The sequence below is a fragment of the Anastrepha obliqua genome, chromosome 1, assembly GCF_027943255.1.
Source record: "Anastrepha obliqua isolate idAnaObli1 chromosome 1, idAnaObli1_1.0, whole genome shotgun sequence".
In the NCBI taxonomy this organism is placed as follows: domain Eukaryota; kingdom Metazoa; phylum Arthropoda; class Insecta; order Diptera; family Tephritidae; genus Anastrepha; species Anastrepha obliqua.
Window position 1 is genome coordinate 90,685,712 of NC_072892.1, and position 19,326 is coordinate 90,705,037.

Here is a 19,326-nt window from a genome sequence, read left to right on the forward strand (position 1 = left end):
ATTTTAATTCCATGTAGGAGTTGAGATGTTTGAGTTTTTTAATCCATAATAACAGGTTTTCTCATTTTTTGAATAAGTTTTGATTCTGAAAGTATAGCAGGCTTCTGCTATTGATAATTATACCAGAGTTGGGTGCAAATTTTCTGGTCAGATAGCCAGATTGAAGAGTTTGCTCTCTTACAAATTCTTAGGTATAATAACACCCGCAAAGCTCAGAATCTGTTTGTAGGTCATCTATTATCCAGAACTGCTTAGAAATTTTTATTTATCGCAAAAATATTAACTGATATATACATATGTACTATATGTACTATATGTATATATAATAAGCGTTTCCCAAGACTTTGTTCGCTGTTTGACTGAGCTCGGAAAAACAATCGCTCACCAACATAAAAAAATCGCTAATAATATTGGGTTGGGGAATAAGTTCATAGCGTTTTTATATTTTCTTTTATTTTAAAACGCATTGTTTGCTGTATGGCAAAGGGTAAGTATTAACTCCATAGAATTCTTTCTGCTCTACAAAATATGTTAATTAAATTTTTGAGTAATTTAATTTTTCATTAATTTTGAGGCTTGAAATCTAATACCCAGGAGGATAAAATCAATATTTTCGACCCCTGCTCTTCTTTGCTTTTCATCGACGTCAAAAATCTATCGAAGTAGCCCGGGACATTTGCGACATGTATGCACAAGATGTCATAGGTGAATCTACAGCACTGAAATGGTTTTCAAAGTTCAAAAATGGTGACTTTGACGTGGATGACACGTCCCGCAGCGAAAAACCTTGGGAATTCGACGAAGAGGGTCTCTCACTTTTGAAGCAGAACAAGTCGTGAAATGGCAAAAAAATGAATTGCTATCATAAAACGATTCTCAATCACCTTCGTTCAATGGGAATTACTGAAAAATTGGGAGCCTAGGTGTCTGGATGCCGAACTCAACGAAAAAAAAAACAAAGAAAGTCGCCTTCAAATTTCTTGGCAGTTTCTCGCCCGCCATCGAGCAACACGCGATCATAAACATTGCTTTTTGTACCTAATCGTCAAGGGCGATGAGAAGTGGTGGATATACATATATATTATATCAATATGAAGCAAAGAAAGAAGTGGGTGGCTCCTCCGGATCTTCATCCAAAGAAGATCATTTTATGAGTTTGGTGGGACTGAGAGGGCATGGTGCACTGGGAAATGCTTGAAAAGAATGCCACGGTCAACAAGAGCTCTACGAGTACATTGCCCAGCTACACCGCGTGAATGAGGCTATTCGAGCAACGGCGAATATTCATATAATTGATTAACTTATTGATATTATTACTGTTTTCTGCTTAAATAAGTCTTCCTCTTCCTACCTAAGTATATTCCTCAACCTAATATTTATACAAAATTATCATTTATTTCATGATAAAACTAATACTCGAAGTTTGCTGCAACCATTGCTGTTTTGTATATCACTCCACTGTAGCATTGCTTCTAAAAAAATCTGATTTCAAAAAAATACCTCCGCCATGCGTTGTTTTTTTATTGACTCAAAGCCTGACTCTGTAGCAACTTAGAGAAAACTTCGAGAGTATTTGAAGTAGTATTCGACTCTACAAGGCCGATAAGCGATTCTTAAGCCGAGCACATAGAAGTCATCGCACTCTACTGAATTGTTTGATGTGTCGTTATTCTATTCTCTTTCTAAATTTCCTTTTATGGAAATGTGGAAAAATGTGATTACAGCCATGTCTGACTGCCAAGGCGAATAAAAAGCTGTAAGAAATGCTGAAGCCAGTTAAAATTTCGATAAAGCTATCGCATAGACTGAGGTCAGTTTCACTGAATCCTTTTTATTAACGACAATCGAATAGATTTAATGATTATCGAGTTTAGCGCGAAACTGTTTGATGTGCTATATGGAAATTGCATAATTTTTAGCTAATACTTCACGTATTGTTCTAAATACATCGTTTAAATTATAGCTCAAAAGAGTCAGAAATCAAGAATTCCTAGTAGTTTGGGTGTTTGGTAGTTTGGGGTTCCATCACTCTGAAATCCGCAATAATCGACTACTATCCAGATGTATTTGCTTTTCGGCTAGTGGTGTAGGTTTTTAAATCACCAGCTGCGATAATTTTATCTTTCGACACACAAAGCTGCCGAAGGTGAGTGCGACTCGTCACAACAGATGCTTTTCGTTCACCTTAAATGCCAAATTCGAACAAAGCGATAAAGTAGTAGATATTCCGTTGGCTTCAACTACTGATTCAAGAGCTTTGCTCAAAAATGTCAACATGTCTGCACCTGGTATTTTGAGTTTTTGAGCTCGATAGGCCCCATACAACTAGTGTGGTTCTCTATGAGCAAATCAGTCTCACAAATTATTCGTACAAAGCCGTACACAGTAGATGAGATGCATACTTCATATCGAATAGTGTCAATACGCCGTAAACGTCGACGGGCAGGAAAGAAAAGTGCGTAGGAAAGTACAAAAAAATCAGATACCACTGTACGAGGTATCACATGTACAAACGTTAGAGTGGGTCACCCAAACGAGGGGTGTTAAGCAATTATAATTAAATACTTTGCATATGAAATAGACAAGTATTATAAATACGGAAAACTGAATATTGACAGGAAGGATTCAACCAATTTGCTCTTCGTAGCATTGGCTTACGGTAGAACTGGAAGGTGAAAGCACTACGGCCGAAAATTATGAAATCCAAATATTTACTTAATAAAAGCTAGATATCGAAGATCGAAGTAAAATCTCCAATTAAGGTAAATAAAAGGGAAATTTTATAAAAAAACTGTTTTTGGTATTCACAGGAGGCTATCAGAATTGGCATATTACTGACATATATATTTGAAATAAAAGTTTGTATTATGTTATGTGGAAATAAAAGTCATTTCTTAACCATTTGTGGATGATTGGAATAACTCTTCCTTCCTCTCCGAACCGGAGATGGTTTTTTAAAAGTAACTTTTTCCATTACCATAGATTACTAAGAAGGGGCGCTATTAGAAACAAAACTTTTTCTATAATTGCTGTTTCGCGTCCCTTTCCACTTCCGAATGGTAGTCACTCACCAATCCATTCCGCTAAGGCGGGCGCCGTCTTTTCGACAGGAGTTATTAAATAATCACACCTGATTTTTTGCATAGAATATTTTTATAGTTATTACTAAATTTGGTTCCAAATTTTCAAATTATCTTTACAAAGTGGATTATCTCGACTTAGTTTTTTTGTAGTGCCATTTCCAATACGAATTCGCTAGCTGTTTATTGGATGGCTGGCCTGAAATAATTAAATTGTTCAAATCAGGTATCAGATGAGTTTATGTATTGGCTTTTATATTCAAAAACCAGTCTGTGGAAGTCGAATATATATAAACTCCAATGACTATAAATCTAAACGTATTGTTGCATTTTTCTTCATCTATTTGGATGGGACGAACGAATAATATAAATAAATAAAAAACATTGTTGTCCACTATTTCAGGGTATCTTAATTTTAATATTTCTGCCCACTAGCTCAGGAGCGTGGCAGTTGTGCAATTTTCGCCATATATCAGATTTGTTTTTATACCCTAAGTAGCGTATCAGGTCATCCCCTATTACCCTTGCTGATGGTTTCTGGTTCTATCTCACGAGTGGCTTACTTGGTATACACCTCAAGGATATGAATCATTTTACGATTACACGCATAACATCAGACCTTCACGGCATGCCACAAAAAAGTCTAACGGAGTCAAATCTTATCTCCGAGGTTAACAGTTGACCTTGCGGTGACAGCACGGCAAATAACACGACGGCATGGTGGTCCAAGAGGTCCAAAATGGGCCTATGATGCAATCGCTCCAAAATCTGCACTAAATTCTCACTATCTAAGGAGGCATTGGTTTCTCGAGGATCACGAGCGCGTTATTCGATCCATAAATGAGGTAGTTTTTCTTCTTTCCAAACTCGTAGTTGCTGAGTTCAAAGGGCGCTTACTCTGAAAAAATGATTTTTCGAGCTAAATCTTTATCCATTTCGAGCTGTTCTGAGGTTTAAACTGAGAAGCATGGTTGTTGTAGCAGTAATACAGGCCCCGTCAGTGTAGGGTATACCACCGGTCGTCTTCGACTAGTTCATATAAAGGTAGGCCCAGGAAACATGTTGTTTCGACTGGTTGGGTCCAGAGAGAAGGGTGTTAAATGAGTAGTTTTTAAGGGGCATGTGAAAAAGTGGTTAGTGCCGTGCGGGTTTAGCTCACATGCCGGACATATGTTTTGTATATCGGGGTCAATTCTGGATAAGTAGGGGTTTAACCTGCTACAATATCCATAACGTAATTGTGCCAATGTTACACGGGTCTCACGGGGAAGCTGGAGCTCTTCATCTGCTGTAGGTGGTAGTTGGACTCCGATTACGGCATTCGGTGGTCGGGAGCTTAAGAAGGTGTTAACGGTCTCTCGATGAAACGTCTGTCTAAACACTGTCTGGTCCAGTAAATGTCTAATAGTTTTGTTTTGGAACTTGTCGGCGTAATTTAATAGGTGTCTTCTGACGTGCCTAGGAGGTGGCTCTGGCTCAAGCAGGTATCTGCAAGGGTGAAACCTGTGGTAGATCCCTAACAGGAACTGCTTGCTGAGCAGTTTATTGTGATCCATTACAGGGAGCCTGTGTGCCTCATTGTGCCGGTGGGATATCAAGAGGCAACCCGTCGCTATGTGAATGGCAGTGCTTTGGCAAGTCTGGTGATTACTGCGTGTTACCGGAACTGGCATAGTTTAGAACCGGCTTGCCGATAGAAACAATTCTTTGCCTTTGCCCCAAGTGCTGCCGGCAAGCAATTTTGAGGACCTTGTTGCGATTTTGGACTTTAGTGGGAATTGAATGCGCAGAGAAAGAGAGCAAACTTTTAAAGGTTACATTCAAAATTTTGGGATTGTTTACCGTCGGAATTGGTGTTTCATCAACTTTAACCTTGAGTTACAGTTTTATCTCCTTTGTCCAGGTGGTAAAGAGGGTCGCCGTGGACTTTGTGGGGAAATTTGGAGATTCCTCGCAGTGAAAGAGTGGGAAAAGTCGGTGAGGTAGACGTTCACTTTGGAGCACAGGTCATCAATGTCATTGCCCGGCGCCATTATCGTGCAGCCGTCAGCGTATGAGACCAGGGAGACTCCCTCTGGTAGTTGAGGGAGCTTCGATAGATAGAAGTTGAACAGCAAGGGTGAAAGGACAACACCCTGCGGAACATGTGTGGTCATGTGCCTTTAAACGCTGAATCACATGGATCCTGTAATTGACTTCTGTTTGGTCTTTGTCCAAATTCACATCGGGCAAGTAAGAAATGGAAATGTTAAAAAGTTGACACTCTCGACTACGGCAGCCACTTTCTCGTCAATGCGCACCGTACGGCGGCGGGGACCATGAGTTTTGTCCACTAGCATGCTAGTATCGCGAACATTTTGCACAAACTTGCATACAGCAGGCGCCTTGGATGCCTCATTTCGTGATACTGACTTTCTGAAAAGATTTCCAACGGACAAAATAATATGTCATGTAAAAAAACCACTGTTAACCAAAGTTTAAAATAAAGGGTTTTCTAATAACAGATGTTATTGGTGAATGGATTGCGCTATCGAAAGATGAATAAGAATTTTTTATGGCCCAAATTGGATGGTATTGATCTGGATAACGTTTATTTTCAACAAGACAGCGTTACGAGCCACTCAAGCAACGAAACCATTTATCGTTTACGGGAAAAGTTTCCGGACCGTGTTATCTCTTGAAGAGGTGATCACAATTGGCCACCGAGATCTTGTGATTTTACACCTTGTGACTATTTTCTTTGGGGCCGCGTGAAAGTGAAGGTCTACGCCAACAGCCCAAGGTCGGTTCTCGTCCTCAAAGATGGAACTCGTGAGGCTTTCGAGGACATAGGGCAGCCACTTTGCAATGTGGTTATGGAAAATATCATGAAAAGGATATTGTCCTATAAGCGTGGTCGTGGTGGTCATTTGCCTGATGTTATTTTCCACTATTAATATCATAATATCTAACTAATATCATTTTTCTTTGAATATCAAAATAACACCTCTATTTGAAAAACCCTATACAATTACTTAGTACACCCTTTCAGCTATATTCTCTACTTAATAAACGATTTCACTTGCTCTTGAAATAAAAACCTTGAATTATTTTTAATAGAGGAGATGTTGAGTCACTTTCTGCAAAACAACTCAAACTCATTTGAATTTCTCAAATGCTCTTCAATAATTTGCGGCTGTCTGAATTACAAAACATAAATAACACCGAATAAATAATATCATACTCGTCGTGACAATGAATGCAAACACGAAGGCAGCCAAACAAATTCATCATCAATAATAATTAAAAGTCAACACCGTAAACGCCTTGTGAGCACTCAAACTCCCTCAATCCTCCAGTGGTTGTAAAGGATGAGCTCAAGCTGTCAAACGCATTGGTTGACAGGAGGCCGTTAAGATAGAAGACTATAGGTGAAGCTTCGTTGGCAGTTTGGCTGGCCGGCCGCACTGCTCTGTCACGTCTTGCGCATGCAGTTATGCATGGGGTGGATTACTCACGCCAACACCATTATTAGTTATGACAGACATTTCATTTTGGCATAGCCATCTTCAGCTTATTTGATTCAAGGTGAATTATAAAGCGGTTGAATGATTTGCGTTCTTAATACTATTCGCGTAGAATGTCGTACATATTCCTGTCGTCTGTTTATTTCAGCTATTGTTTGGTTATTACGAGTAGAGCGTGGATCCCTTGCTGGAATGCTTCATTCTTCTTGTAGTGATGAAGTGTGCTTTATTTTTTTTGTTGTTGTTTTTTTTTGCTATTGTTTTGAGTACAGCAATAAAATTTGATTCTGAGTTGCTTTCTGTAGTAATGCCAGTCTTTTCAAGTGCACCATAAGAAATTTAATTATACAAGCTTACCAACTTGCCTTCTGCTTTGCCACGGTTTATCGTCCAAGTCCAAGTTGTGTTTTTTTTTCTTTGCTACTGCACTCATTGCTATTAACATCATGTTTTTTCCATTGTACTTTAATTCCTTCTGGTTTCATTAGCATTTTGTTTGAAGGATTATTTTGACGTTTATTTTGTTTTTGTAAGCGATTCATTATGCTACTGATGCTCTTGGAGTACTTTGCTTTTCATTTTAATTGGATTAATAAATACCGAAGAGTAAAGTTACTACCTTGACAGGAACAAACAAATGAATTATTGAATTTGAAGGTTTTTCCGATTTTATAACTGTTTCATGCATCTAAGTACATACTTTGTTTTTATGAAAATACTAAAGCAAATAGGTATTAATAATAAAGTAGGCAGTTATTGTAGACTTTAGCTTAGCAAACGCTTTGAAGTTTACTTTGGATACATTTTAATTGCATAGAGTCTTCCATTACTGCTACGAGGCGTCAAACAGATAAGCAGATAAAGGTATTAATTTGGGCGGTGAAGAAAAAAAGCTGCTTTTGTGCTTAGTTAAGAAAATTGGTAACAAAAGATGTTTGCAATAATTTGAATTTGAAAAAAGGAACACATAAATGTATGAATGTACCTACTTAAGCTGGGGAAATAAATCTTTGTACGACATAGTGGGTAAAACAACAACTCTTTCTGCCCAAAAGTCAAGTTAAACTGTCAGCGTTATTTAAAATTGAAAAGCTTTAGTAAAATATTTAAATAAACTCATCGACACAATCCAACGTAACCCAGGAAATAAATCTTTACACTGCACAGTGGGCCAAATAACAACTTTTTCTGCGCGATGCTAAATATTTATTATAAGTACTACATTAAGAAAAATAGCGCCAGGAAGAATTTAACCCATCCACGACTAAAACGAACAAATATAAAAAAAAAAAACAAATTCAGAAAAATAATCACTTAAACTAAATTTCACTTGAATATTAAGAGATGAATATCGAGTGAAAATAGAGCATGTCAAAACCACTTTTGCTGAACTTAATTAAAAATACAAAACTTTTGGAAATGTAGCAAAATTTAGAAAAATATATTAATTGACCAAAATATAAAAACATATATCAATCAAATAAAATCGGTCAAAAAAAAAAGAAAAAAAGAAAATGTATTCGATTTATTTGTGCACGGTATGTTATTAATATTCTTATATATTCATATTATCAATAATAAAACTAGAGATTTTGTGTACAGAGAAGGCCTTCAAATATATTCATTTGAACTTTTTTTTGTTTTTAGAAAATATAACGGCCTCTATTTCGGCAACTGAAGTATTCTACCACCAATTCTGAATAAAAAGCCTAGAAATCTAAAATAGATTTCGAGCATCCTTAATTTTAGTTTTAGTTATCAAGCCGTAATCATTTTGTTTTTTTTTGGTAAATTTTTTTGGGAGAAAATATATCTGTTATATGTTTTTGGGCAAGAGAAATTAATTTCTGATCTTTATTTTGTTCAAAACCCTCCGCAAGAGAGAGTAGCTCAGTTAAAACTTATAGTTTTTCATGTTAATCCAACTGTGGTGCAAACGCGTCAGTTGAGGTTCGTGGCTTACTTGGTTTTAATTTTTCCAATGTATAATATAAGCTGTGACAGGGATCATTTTGACTGTACTTCGAGTCGTCTAATAGCACTGTGCAACACAACCCAGACAAGGGTCCGACACAAAAAAAGATTCTGGGACTAAAAAAAAATGTGTATCGGTAATTTAAAAATGTACGCGTAACTTCCACTTTAGGGAGAGTCAAAAAATCGCAGAATCTATCTTTCAAACACTCCAAGCGTCGCTTCACCGAATGTTGTTATCGTCCACGCTTCTGCGCCATACGTTAGGACGGGCATGATGAGAGCCTTGTAGAATATTAGGTTTGTTCGTCGAGAACAATTACTACTCAATTGTCAATTAGTCCAAAGTAGCACTTGTTGGCAAAAGAGATTCTACCTTGGATTTCAAGGCAGACATTATTATCGGCGTTAATGCTGATTCCCAAATAAACGAAGTCTTTTACAACCTTGAAATCATATCTGTCCACAATGACGTGGGTGCCGATACGTGAGTGCACCGACTGTATGTTTGATGACAGGAGGTACTTCGTTTTGTCCGCGTTCATCACCAGACCATTTCGCTTTGCCTGCTTATCCAGTTGGAGAAGGCAGAACTAACAGCGCGGCCGATGTAAGTCAATATCATCATCCATCCATCGCATCTCTTGAATGGCAGTGATGTCAGCCTTTACTCTCACGAGGACCACCACCAACCAGCCGGGTAGAGACACCTTCCCCATTAAGAGACCGGACATTCCAGGTGCATGCCCTCAAATCGTTATCCTCAGTTCGTTTGCAGGGGTCGTCACCAGTACCGGAAGTTCTCATTCGAGGCTTTATTTGTGTTCTCATTGGAGGGATTTTTATGTGGTGGGTCCCAAACCCTTGGGACAACCAGCTATCCTGAGATGCTTCGCCTTCTCACGTTGGCTCACTCCCGAACGGGTGTTTGGAACCAGCCCAGAGGATACTTGGGCTAATCTCGGAAGTTGTGAGCTTCTTCTGGAAGAATTGGCCTGGCCACTCCCAAGTGAATGGCGATCAGTAACAACACCCCAGTTGCGTGAACTTCTGCATATGGAACCATCCTCTGGTGGAAGTTTTGTTAACACTGAAAAACAAAATAGTAATTGAAAAAAATTACAATTTCAAATACCCCGGCATTATTTGAGATGTATGATATTACCACTTCGTATATCAATGCAAGCAGCTAAATATCTTCTTTCGAATAAAATAAATATAAAGTAGTAAGTTTATGTAAAGGATTCAACCTATGAAAAATAGGTTTTTGCACTTAATTCCTGATTTTGAAGGTGAATTAAAAACTCGAAGTAAGCAGTATTTTTATGCTTGAATAAGTATACAATGTTTTCCCAAATAATTTAAAAGGAAAAATTTATTAAGGGTAAATAAATAAAATCAAATATAAGGACGCTCGAAATCCATTGTGGACTATACTTCTATCCAATTTTTCATTAGGATTGCCTGTAGAATGCAAAATGGAAACGAAATGTAACCTGTTCTAATGTTCCCGCCTTAAAAAAAATACAATTGCAACTAAAAGCAGAAATTGTTTGATTTTTGTTTGCTAAAATCGAATGTTGGTTGTTTAATTTATTCCATTTTATATGCAAGCGAAGCCGCGGGCTCTAGGCAGTACGACTATCTTATTAACATTTACGTTTGTGCTATTATAACTGGTATGTCTTATATTTTTAGCTTTTCACCTCCCTTAGAGTGCTTACTCTCTTCTCTTGATTCACTTTTGGAGCTCATGAACTATTAAAGCCTTTCCAATTTTCAATAAAGACAATTGGACTTGAGCTCGTAAAACCATTATTGATGTTAAAATTATTAGGCTGTAACAACATTAAAAGTAATTAAGATTGTAAGAAGAATAAATAAATTAATGCACTTTCTGCTTGAATTTGCTTGAAGGCAGTTAAAATGTGCAAAATTTGTTGAATATAAAACTCGAATGACGCCATCTTAAAACAAGCTCTGCACTAATCTTGAAGCATTTAAATGCGTATATGGTACATACTTATATATGTCAGTACGCACCCGTTGGCACGCATATACTTATAAATATGTATTGTGAGACGTAATAACAGCAGCTTCCAAAACCTAAGTTGGTGTGCGTAAAGGATTTCCAGTACAGAAGGTTGTGGCGGCAAACAGGAAATATAAACAAACATCGGAAGCTATGAAGAAAACCAATGAAAGATCAAAGTAGCGAATAACGCTGAATCATGGCTGCCTGCTGATGCTATAGAGGAAGTACGCTATTCATTGCTGGATTTCTCGGTTGTTTTTTTTTTTTGTTTTGCAATTTTTTCTCCAATTTTTTTTTAATTTGCGTTTTTTGCGCACGTTGCGTGGTTAATGTAAACAGTTTTCCTCAAGCGCAAGTATACAGCAAAAGGAAATATTAAGCACATGCCCTTATACACAACTGGCGTGTTTGGGTGGGTGTGTGAACGCTTGGCACAGGTGCAAGCCACCTCAAGTCTTTAGCTCCGCTTATCTGTATGTTTTCCGCATTTCTCTTTACCTCGTTTCTTTCTCTGTTGCATCAATTTAGTTTTCTTACGACTCCTTTGTGTAGCGCAATATGTGTTTTCTGCATTTTCCTTGCTCTTGCCAACCACCAAGCAGCTAGCGGCAATCTGCAAGCTGCTGCAAAAACATTAGAGAAATTGAAACGCCATAGCGACACGCAGATCAACGAACCAAAGCAGATTAGAACTGCGGTATGGCTGCGTGCCACATACTATATGCTAACATATAAAAGCAAATATACACACATACAGGTATCGTTGCGCTTAAATATTAGGGTGTGTCTCATCATTTCAACTTTGTACATTCATTGCCAAATATCATTGCCACGGATTAAAAGGAGAAGCACCTGAGCATCCTACTTCTGCATATCTACTGGAGAGAGTAATTTATGAATGAATATCTACACGTATTAGCATAAAGCTACGGTAAATATTAAAGAAAGTGTAAACTGAATGATTTCATTAAACACCTACGATATATCGCATTTTCATTTACAAAAAAAAGAATATAAAATATTTAAGGAGATAATAATGTTTACCAAAAGAAGTAAAAAACCCTGAACAGCAAAATCTTCTTCATCATTAACTCGGGCACAGCAATAATTCAGGTCGTCTTACCCTGATTCAACCATACTCTTCTTCAGCTGTTCTGCTTTGTGACCCACATTTCATCGTCAGTTACCATGCGCTTCCAAAATGTGTTAATTTCGTAATGTTTCAGCAAAGAATCGCAGGCACCAATTCTGTCCAAAAATTTCTGCTGCGTTAATTTAATTGTGGCACCCAGCCATTGAGGCTGCTGTTGAGATCGACGCTATGCCTAGTTTTTTGAGTAATCTTCAACGCGTTGGAAATGAAATAAGTGCTTACATGCGGGCCCGATTTCAGGATTTTCATAATTTTATCGATTGTTACTGCGATTGAGCATAAGAAATATGCAGTCATGGATTTTGCAACAACCTAAAATATTGTCTCAATTCTATCATATTACTCGTCTTCTTTTTAGCAATAAGGCGAGTGCCCAGGTAACCAACGCTTTAAGGGGTTAGGGGCAGTCAGAGGCCCGAAAAAATGATGATTTTCACGAATTTTTTTTTGCTACTTAATTAATTTATTTAACAAAAATAAAAACATAGCATAAAAACATCATGTTTTAACTTGACTTCACCAAAATTTCAAAAAAAAAAAAATTAATAATTGCAAAAGTTATCGCTGTTTGTGTGAAGCCCGTTTCTCCAGAAGTCCCTTGCGGTGAACATCACAAGTCCTTGCAGATTCATCTAAAACCAATCGGACAAGAAAAATTAGTTTTATTAATAGATAATCTTGTGCCTGATCGAAGCTTTTTTTTTTCAAAATGAACAAAATGGCGGCCTCAGAAATTTTTTTCCAGATTTTAGAAGAAAAAACCAACAGTTAATTGTTAAAAAAAAATCGAAATTTTTGAAAAAAAAAATCCTTCGATCAGGCACAAGTTTTTTATATTTTTCAAAAGCTGTATAAATTTTATTGAAATCTACGCAGCGGTTTTTAAGTTACAGTGTTCACCAGTTTGAAAAACATAGTTTTGAGAAAAACGCATTTAAAGTTTTGCTATCGGCTCCGGAGCGGCCGAGCGCCCTTTGTTAATTGTTGAATAACTTGAAAAGTATTTGTCGGATTCACTTCAAATTTTTACACAATATTTTTAAAACATTATACTTTAAGAAAATGCAAAAAAAAAAAATCAATTTTTTGAAAATTCTGACTACCCCTAACCCCTTAATATATTAATGTGTAATACTAGGGGTGCCTTTTATATTTCGGGATTAGAGAACAAAAACAAATTTTAATCATCGAAAATCACTTTATTGTTTTTCAAAATATTCTCCATGCAGATCTATACACTTTTGCCTGCGTTTGAACCAATTGTTGAAGCACTTTCGCCACTCTGAATGAGGTACCTCCGAAACATGCATTCTGAATGCCGCAACCGATTCTTCAGGTGTCGAAAAACGTTGACCTCTCAGTTTATGTTTTACGTACGAAAAAGAAGTCATTCGGTGCCAAGTCAGGACTATACGGCGGATGACCCATTAATTCGATGTTTTGGGTGCTCAAAAATGCAGTTGTTTGAGCCGATGTGTGAGAGCTCGCATTGTCCTGGTGAAGAGTGATCCGTCTTTGGCGATTGGTTTTCCTAATTCTTGGAAGACAACTGGCAAACAAATGGTTGTGTACCACTCAGAATTTACTGTTCTGCGTTGCTCTAGTGGTACGGTTGCGACATGTCCACTTTTTCCGAAAAAAAAGGCGACCATTTGCTTGGAAGTGCTTCGTGCGCGAACAACTTTTGTTGGATTTGGCTCATCTTGAAACACCCATACAGTCGACTGCTGTTTACTTTCGGGCTCATACGCGTAAATCCATGATTCATCACCTGTCACGATGTCATAGACGTGTTTCGAAGCCCCGCTATCGTATTTTTTGAGCATTTCCTTCGACCAATCGACACGAGCCTTTTTTTGAGCGATTAACAAATTGTGTGGGATCCAACGCGAACAAATTTTTTTGACAGTCAAATGTTTATGGAATATTGAATGTATGCTCCCACTGTCCCACTAATGCCTAAGATTGTTTCAGTCCCACGATTGGTCACATGACGATCTTGCAATATCAGTTCGCGCACAGCATCAATGGTTTTCGGAACAACAACTGATTTTGGACGACCTTCACGAAATTCGTCTTGGAGTGAACTACGACCACGATTGAATTCACCATACCATCGATAAACACTGGTCCTTGATGGAGCTTCATCGCCAAAAAATGAATTAAGTTCATCCATGCAATGTTGCTGAGTTAATCCACGTCGAAAGTTGCAAAAAATAATCACACGAAAATGTTCACGATTTAAATCCATTTTTGGACCGAGATGAATCCTTTAAGTTACTGTAAACAACACAAATAGCGCTGGTATTTCAAAACGTTCTGAGTACGTAAAAGCCAAAAAAGTCAAACTTTGCGATACAGCTGTCAGTTGCCAGATTGCAACACCAGGGTTGCCAAATCCCGACGTATAAAAGGCACCCCTCGTAATTATTAATTAGTTGTTACTCTTTCAAATAAATAACCAGAACAGAATTTTTATTTTACTTTCGTTACTGCTTGGAAATAGCGCCAATTTATTTGGCCATCTGCGCCGAATTTTTACCTTGGACATATTGGTACGGAACAATGTATCAAGCTTTCCTTTTTTCTCCCCCATTTACGATTGAGCCCATGATTAGATAAAAATAAGAATAATGTCTGTGGCTCACCCCCCCTAAATAGGTGCGAAATGGCTACGAGGTGAAAGAACCAGCCTTTGAAACTTCCATGTGCAATACTTCCAAAGCTATAGATATACCTCCCATTTCAACTAAATATAATTCAGTCCAGCTGCAAAGCATTTGATTTTCTAAAATATTCCCACAACAAGTGACGTAGATTGAGAACCTGTAGGTGACGTCAGTGGAAAAATTTATTAAAAACATACCTAATGTTTCGCTGGATGAAAGAACAATTCTTGCCGCGAATAACAGGGATTTCCACAAATTTCATAGTACTTAAGAGTTTACCACTCAGAGCGAAACAGTCAGTCAGTCAGAAACAAACCCATCGACACTGTTATGGAAGAAGTAAAGCGACAGACGTTTTGAATTGAATTAACTAGTCGAGGTGCCAATGTACAATTGAAAATACTCGCGGCAATTACAATAACAGCTCAAACGGCTAACTGAGGTGTAGGCAACAATTATATAAGTATACCAAAAAATTATTGATGCTGCTTTGTATATCATAACCAAAAAATTTACTTAAAGATCAAGAAGGAAACTATGCAATCAATGCAGAAAGCCACTTTGGGTCACACACAGCAAAATACTACCGAAGTGCAATAATTCTTCAACACATAAAAACTACCATGTACAGTCTGTGTCAAAAAAAAAGGAACCGCGATTATTCATGAAGTATAAAAGATATAAGATTGCTCAACACCAGCAGCGCCGCCAGAATTGGGAAGGACCTCTCCGAGCCGTTTGATACCAAACGAGGTTTCAGACAGGGTGACTTGCTATAGTGTGGCTTCTTTAACCTGACGTTGGAGAGGATCGTACGAGCAGCAGAACTTATTCGCTCAGGCACAATATTATTATAACAGCGTACAGGGTTTGATTGAAAAGTAATGAGCCTTATTTTTTTTAAGCAGTTTCATTAAACCTTTTGGCTTATACAACTAATATTCTTCAAAATAGGACCCTTGAGCGTCAATACACCGCTGGTAGCGGTCCTTCTACTGCAGGAAACATTTTTTAAACTCATCCGCCGGAATCGCGTTCAATTCGGCTGTAACAGTTTTTTGGATCCCCTCGATGGAATCCCTTCAGCTTTCTTTTCAGACGCGGGAACAAGAAGAAGTCCGGAGTGGTCAGATCTGGGCTGTAGGGTGGGGGAGGAAGCACCGAAACTCCCATCTTGGCCAATGCAGAGGTGCAGAGGAAGGCGGTGTGCGCCGGCGCATTGTCGTGATGAAGGGTCTAAAACAGCTTTCACGCGCGGAGCGATGTTGACTGCACCGCTGTTGCCAGCGAACTGGGACCGGTTTTTAGTCGAAGGAGAAGGTCCAACGATCATTTTCCCTTACCAGCCGATTCGGTTGATCGCTTGGTAGATGCTCCGCGCGGGAAGACTCATTACTTTTCAATCAAACGCTGTACAATTGACATCATCGGCCTTAACAACCGCGCTGTTAGTTCTGCCTTCTCCAAACTGTATAAACAGGCAAAGAAAATGGGTCTGGTGGTGAACAATGACAAAACGAAGTACCTTTAGTCTTGAAACAAACAGTCGGCGCACTCGCGTATCGGCGCCCACGTCAGTATTGACAGTTATAATATCGATGTAGTCAAAGACTTCGTTTATTTAGGATCCAGCATTAACACCGATAACAATGTCAGCCTTGAAATCCAACGTAGAATCTCTCTTGCCAACAAGTGCTACTTTGGACTAAGTAGGCAACTGAACAGTAAAGTCCTCTCTCGACGAACAAAACTAACACTCTACAATGCTCTCATCATGCCCGTCCTAACGTGTAGCGCAGAAGCTTGGACGATGACAACATCCGATGAAGCGACGCACATAGGGGTATTTAGTTAATCTAGCTGACCAAAAACATTTGTTTGGGGTTTTGAGTTGCTAAGGATGGGAATAATACAAGCGTAATGTGAACGGTATAAATAATGTATTTTCTTTCAACTTCCATAAAGAAAAAGGAAAAAAAAAACATGTTTACAATTTTACTAATTATTCAATCAATCAATACATAAATTAATCTCATCGTGACTTTCGGATTGAAGTGTGTCTGCTGGGTTTGGTGATGCAGATACAAGCATATCCAATGTTTCAGGAAGAAAAGAAGACTTCTAATTTTTCTGTATTACCCTTGAGGCACTAAAATAGGGATCTGAGCTTAAAAGAAGCCTATTGAAAATGTCTCTGTTACAGGACTCTCTAGAAAATTTTCTTGAGTAATCCTGTCTGTATGACCTAAAATGCTTATTGCGCGCTTCTGCTGCTTCTTCAGATAGTTGCCCTATGGGTAACAATGCATTTTTTATTATGTCTGATCCGTGCACAAGTACTTTGTGAAGTGTGGGTGTCATTGGGTGCCACGGGTAAAGTTGCACGTATAAGCAAGCAGTTTCTTCTGCATATTTTTCATATATTATTTTTCTAAATTTATATCGTATCCGCTCGAAATCGTTTCCAAAACCACTTTTAATCTATATATTAACTCGTAATCTATTCCTGTAATATCTGAGAATAGTTTTGGATCTTCAAAAAATCTCCTGCTGGTGTTGCCGTCATTTGTGTTTCCGAAGTTTGCTTTCGGCATGTCAACCAATAAGCCAGTTTCATTGCGAAACCTGGTCTGTATTTCGACTTTCTAATTCAACTCCATTTCTTTTTCTTCCGCTGATTTTCTCTGCCGGTACTTCTTCACGGGCAATTTATACGATAGATGTAGAATGCTTTCAAAAAATCGTATTCTCGCATGTAAAATGGAAAGACCGAATTCAGTAGCATCCTTTGAAATTCTCCTTTTGTCTTGTAAATTGTTGAATTCTTTGGAAACTTTCCCACAAATGTAGCAACGACTTGTGGATGTTGTGCCAGTAGCTGCGTTGCATACCTTTCCATCGACCATTGTCATTACAAATTGGGAATACACTAAAAACTTTTCTCCGTCAATATCCACCTCAGTCGCAACCAAATTACCAATGGAATTTTTAACATAATTGATCTCTTCGTTTGTAATATCAGTTGTCTCTTTTACGAAGCGAAATCTTATTGGACGACAAAATCGGGCAGATGAAGGTGTTGGATTTTCCCATAACACCTTTTGTTTGTCCGTGCCGCAAATTAATCGCACAGGTACAAAGCAGCTTTGAAAAATATTTGCATCAGAGTCAATCTCATCGTCTAGTTTTTGTTTGTATTGGGCTTGTTGGGATCCGTCGCAGCCCCATTTACATAACAATTTCAAAGTGTTCCGCTCTTGTTTGTTTATTCTCAATAAGACTTCTTCTAAGAATTCTGATAAACGCTTGACAGTAATATCAATTAATGGTTGCAGTTGGGTTTCCGCGCAGGTACTCGTTACCGTGGTCGTTTCTGGAGGAGGATAACATTTCTTTTTGGCTTCTTGAATTAAGCTATAACAGGGAAAAAACTTCTTGTTTGTCTTTCTTATGATTTCATATTGTCCTCGTGTTAAATCTGCATCTATAAACATTTTTAAAGCTTCCACAGGGGTTAGACGCGATGATACTCCACACTTAGAGGTATCGAAAGCTTTTTTGTACTTCGTTGCACGAGTCGGGGAGCTTGTTATATCTTGGAGTACGCGGGAAGCATCACGTTTTCCAGATTTTCTTAATTCAACTTGTGCTGCGTGAATTAAAACACCATCTTCTACAATGGAGCGAATATCTTCGGTTTTCCTCCTTTTGCTCCTTTCGCTAGATTCACCAAATGATTTGCGAGGGCGACCTTGACGATTTGTAGTTGTGACTGGAATTTCGAAAGTACCTTCCAGCCAAAGATGGTTGTTTTTTAAGAAAACCTCTTCTTTTTTGTGCGCTTTAATCCACCTTTGCTTCAGTTCTGATTTAAGATGCGCAAAATTGTGTTTCAGTTTATTTAACTGACTTTCAGAAAGGTCGTCTTGAGTGAAAAGGTGGTCTCTTAAAAAACCCAACTTTTCTTCAAAATTACGTAAATTTTCATTCTTCATCTTATCGAAGAGTGATTTACGAGTCACTATTCTCACTCCAGAGGTACCCGCTGAACCTAATATAAAATAAATTTTAAACATAAATTAATATTGCAATAATTTTGACTTTACAAGATAAATGTTCTCGGCATTAGTGTATCCGCGCTATTCCGCGGCTAATTCAATTATCATTTGATACTTAAGAATGTATATTTTTAACATGAATGTCGAAAAAAGCCGGATCTACCCCGATACTTAAACAAATACATCTTTGAAGATAAAATTCTTTAAAAAAATCAACTAATTTTAGACATTATTTCTCGATAACTAAAAATATATTAAACAGAATCAAATTCTATTATTTAAATTACATTTGGATTGCTACATACCTGAAGTATTCGAATCCATTGCTTTTTTTAACCAGGTTAACACAGGAAACTGCAGTTTAGCTCACAATGGTAACGTTTTCTAAAAATCGCCGATAACTGACACAAGCTGCCTGTTCGATGATCAAGTACCGACTAAGGTTCCGTAACGGGATAGGGGTGGGGACGGCGGCCTATTGTTCGTTGGAATGTCCCCTGCCTCAGATAGTCGAATGTCGTATCATTTCTTTAAGTTTGTTATATTGACTTTTGGCCGCGTAGATAATGAAAATACTCCTATGTGCGACGCTTGGAGTGTTTGAGAGAAAGATTCTGCGTAAGATTTTTGGACCTTTGCACGTTGGCAACGGCGAATATCGCAGACGATGGAATGATGAGCTGTATGAACTTTACGACGACATAGACATAGCGCAGCGAATAAAGATCCAGCGGCTATGCTGGTTGGGTATGTCGTCCGAATGGTTACAAAGCCTCCAGCTCTAAAAGTATTCGATGCGGTACCAGCTGGTGGTAGTAGAAGAAGAGGAAGACCTCTTCTGCGTTAGAGAG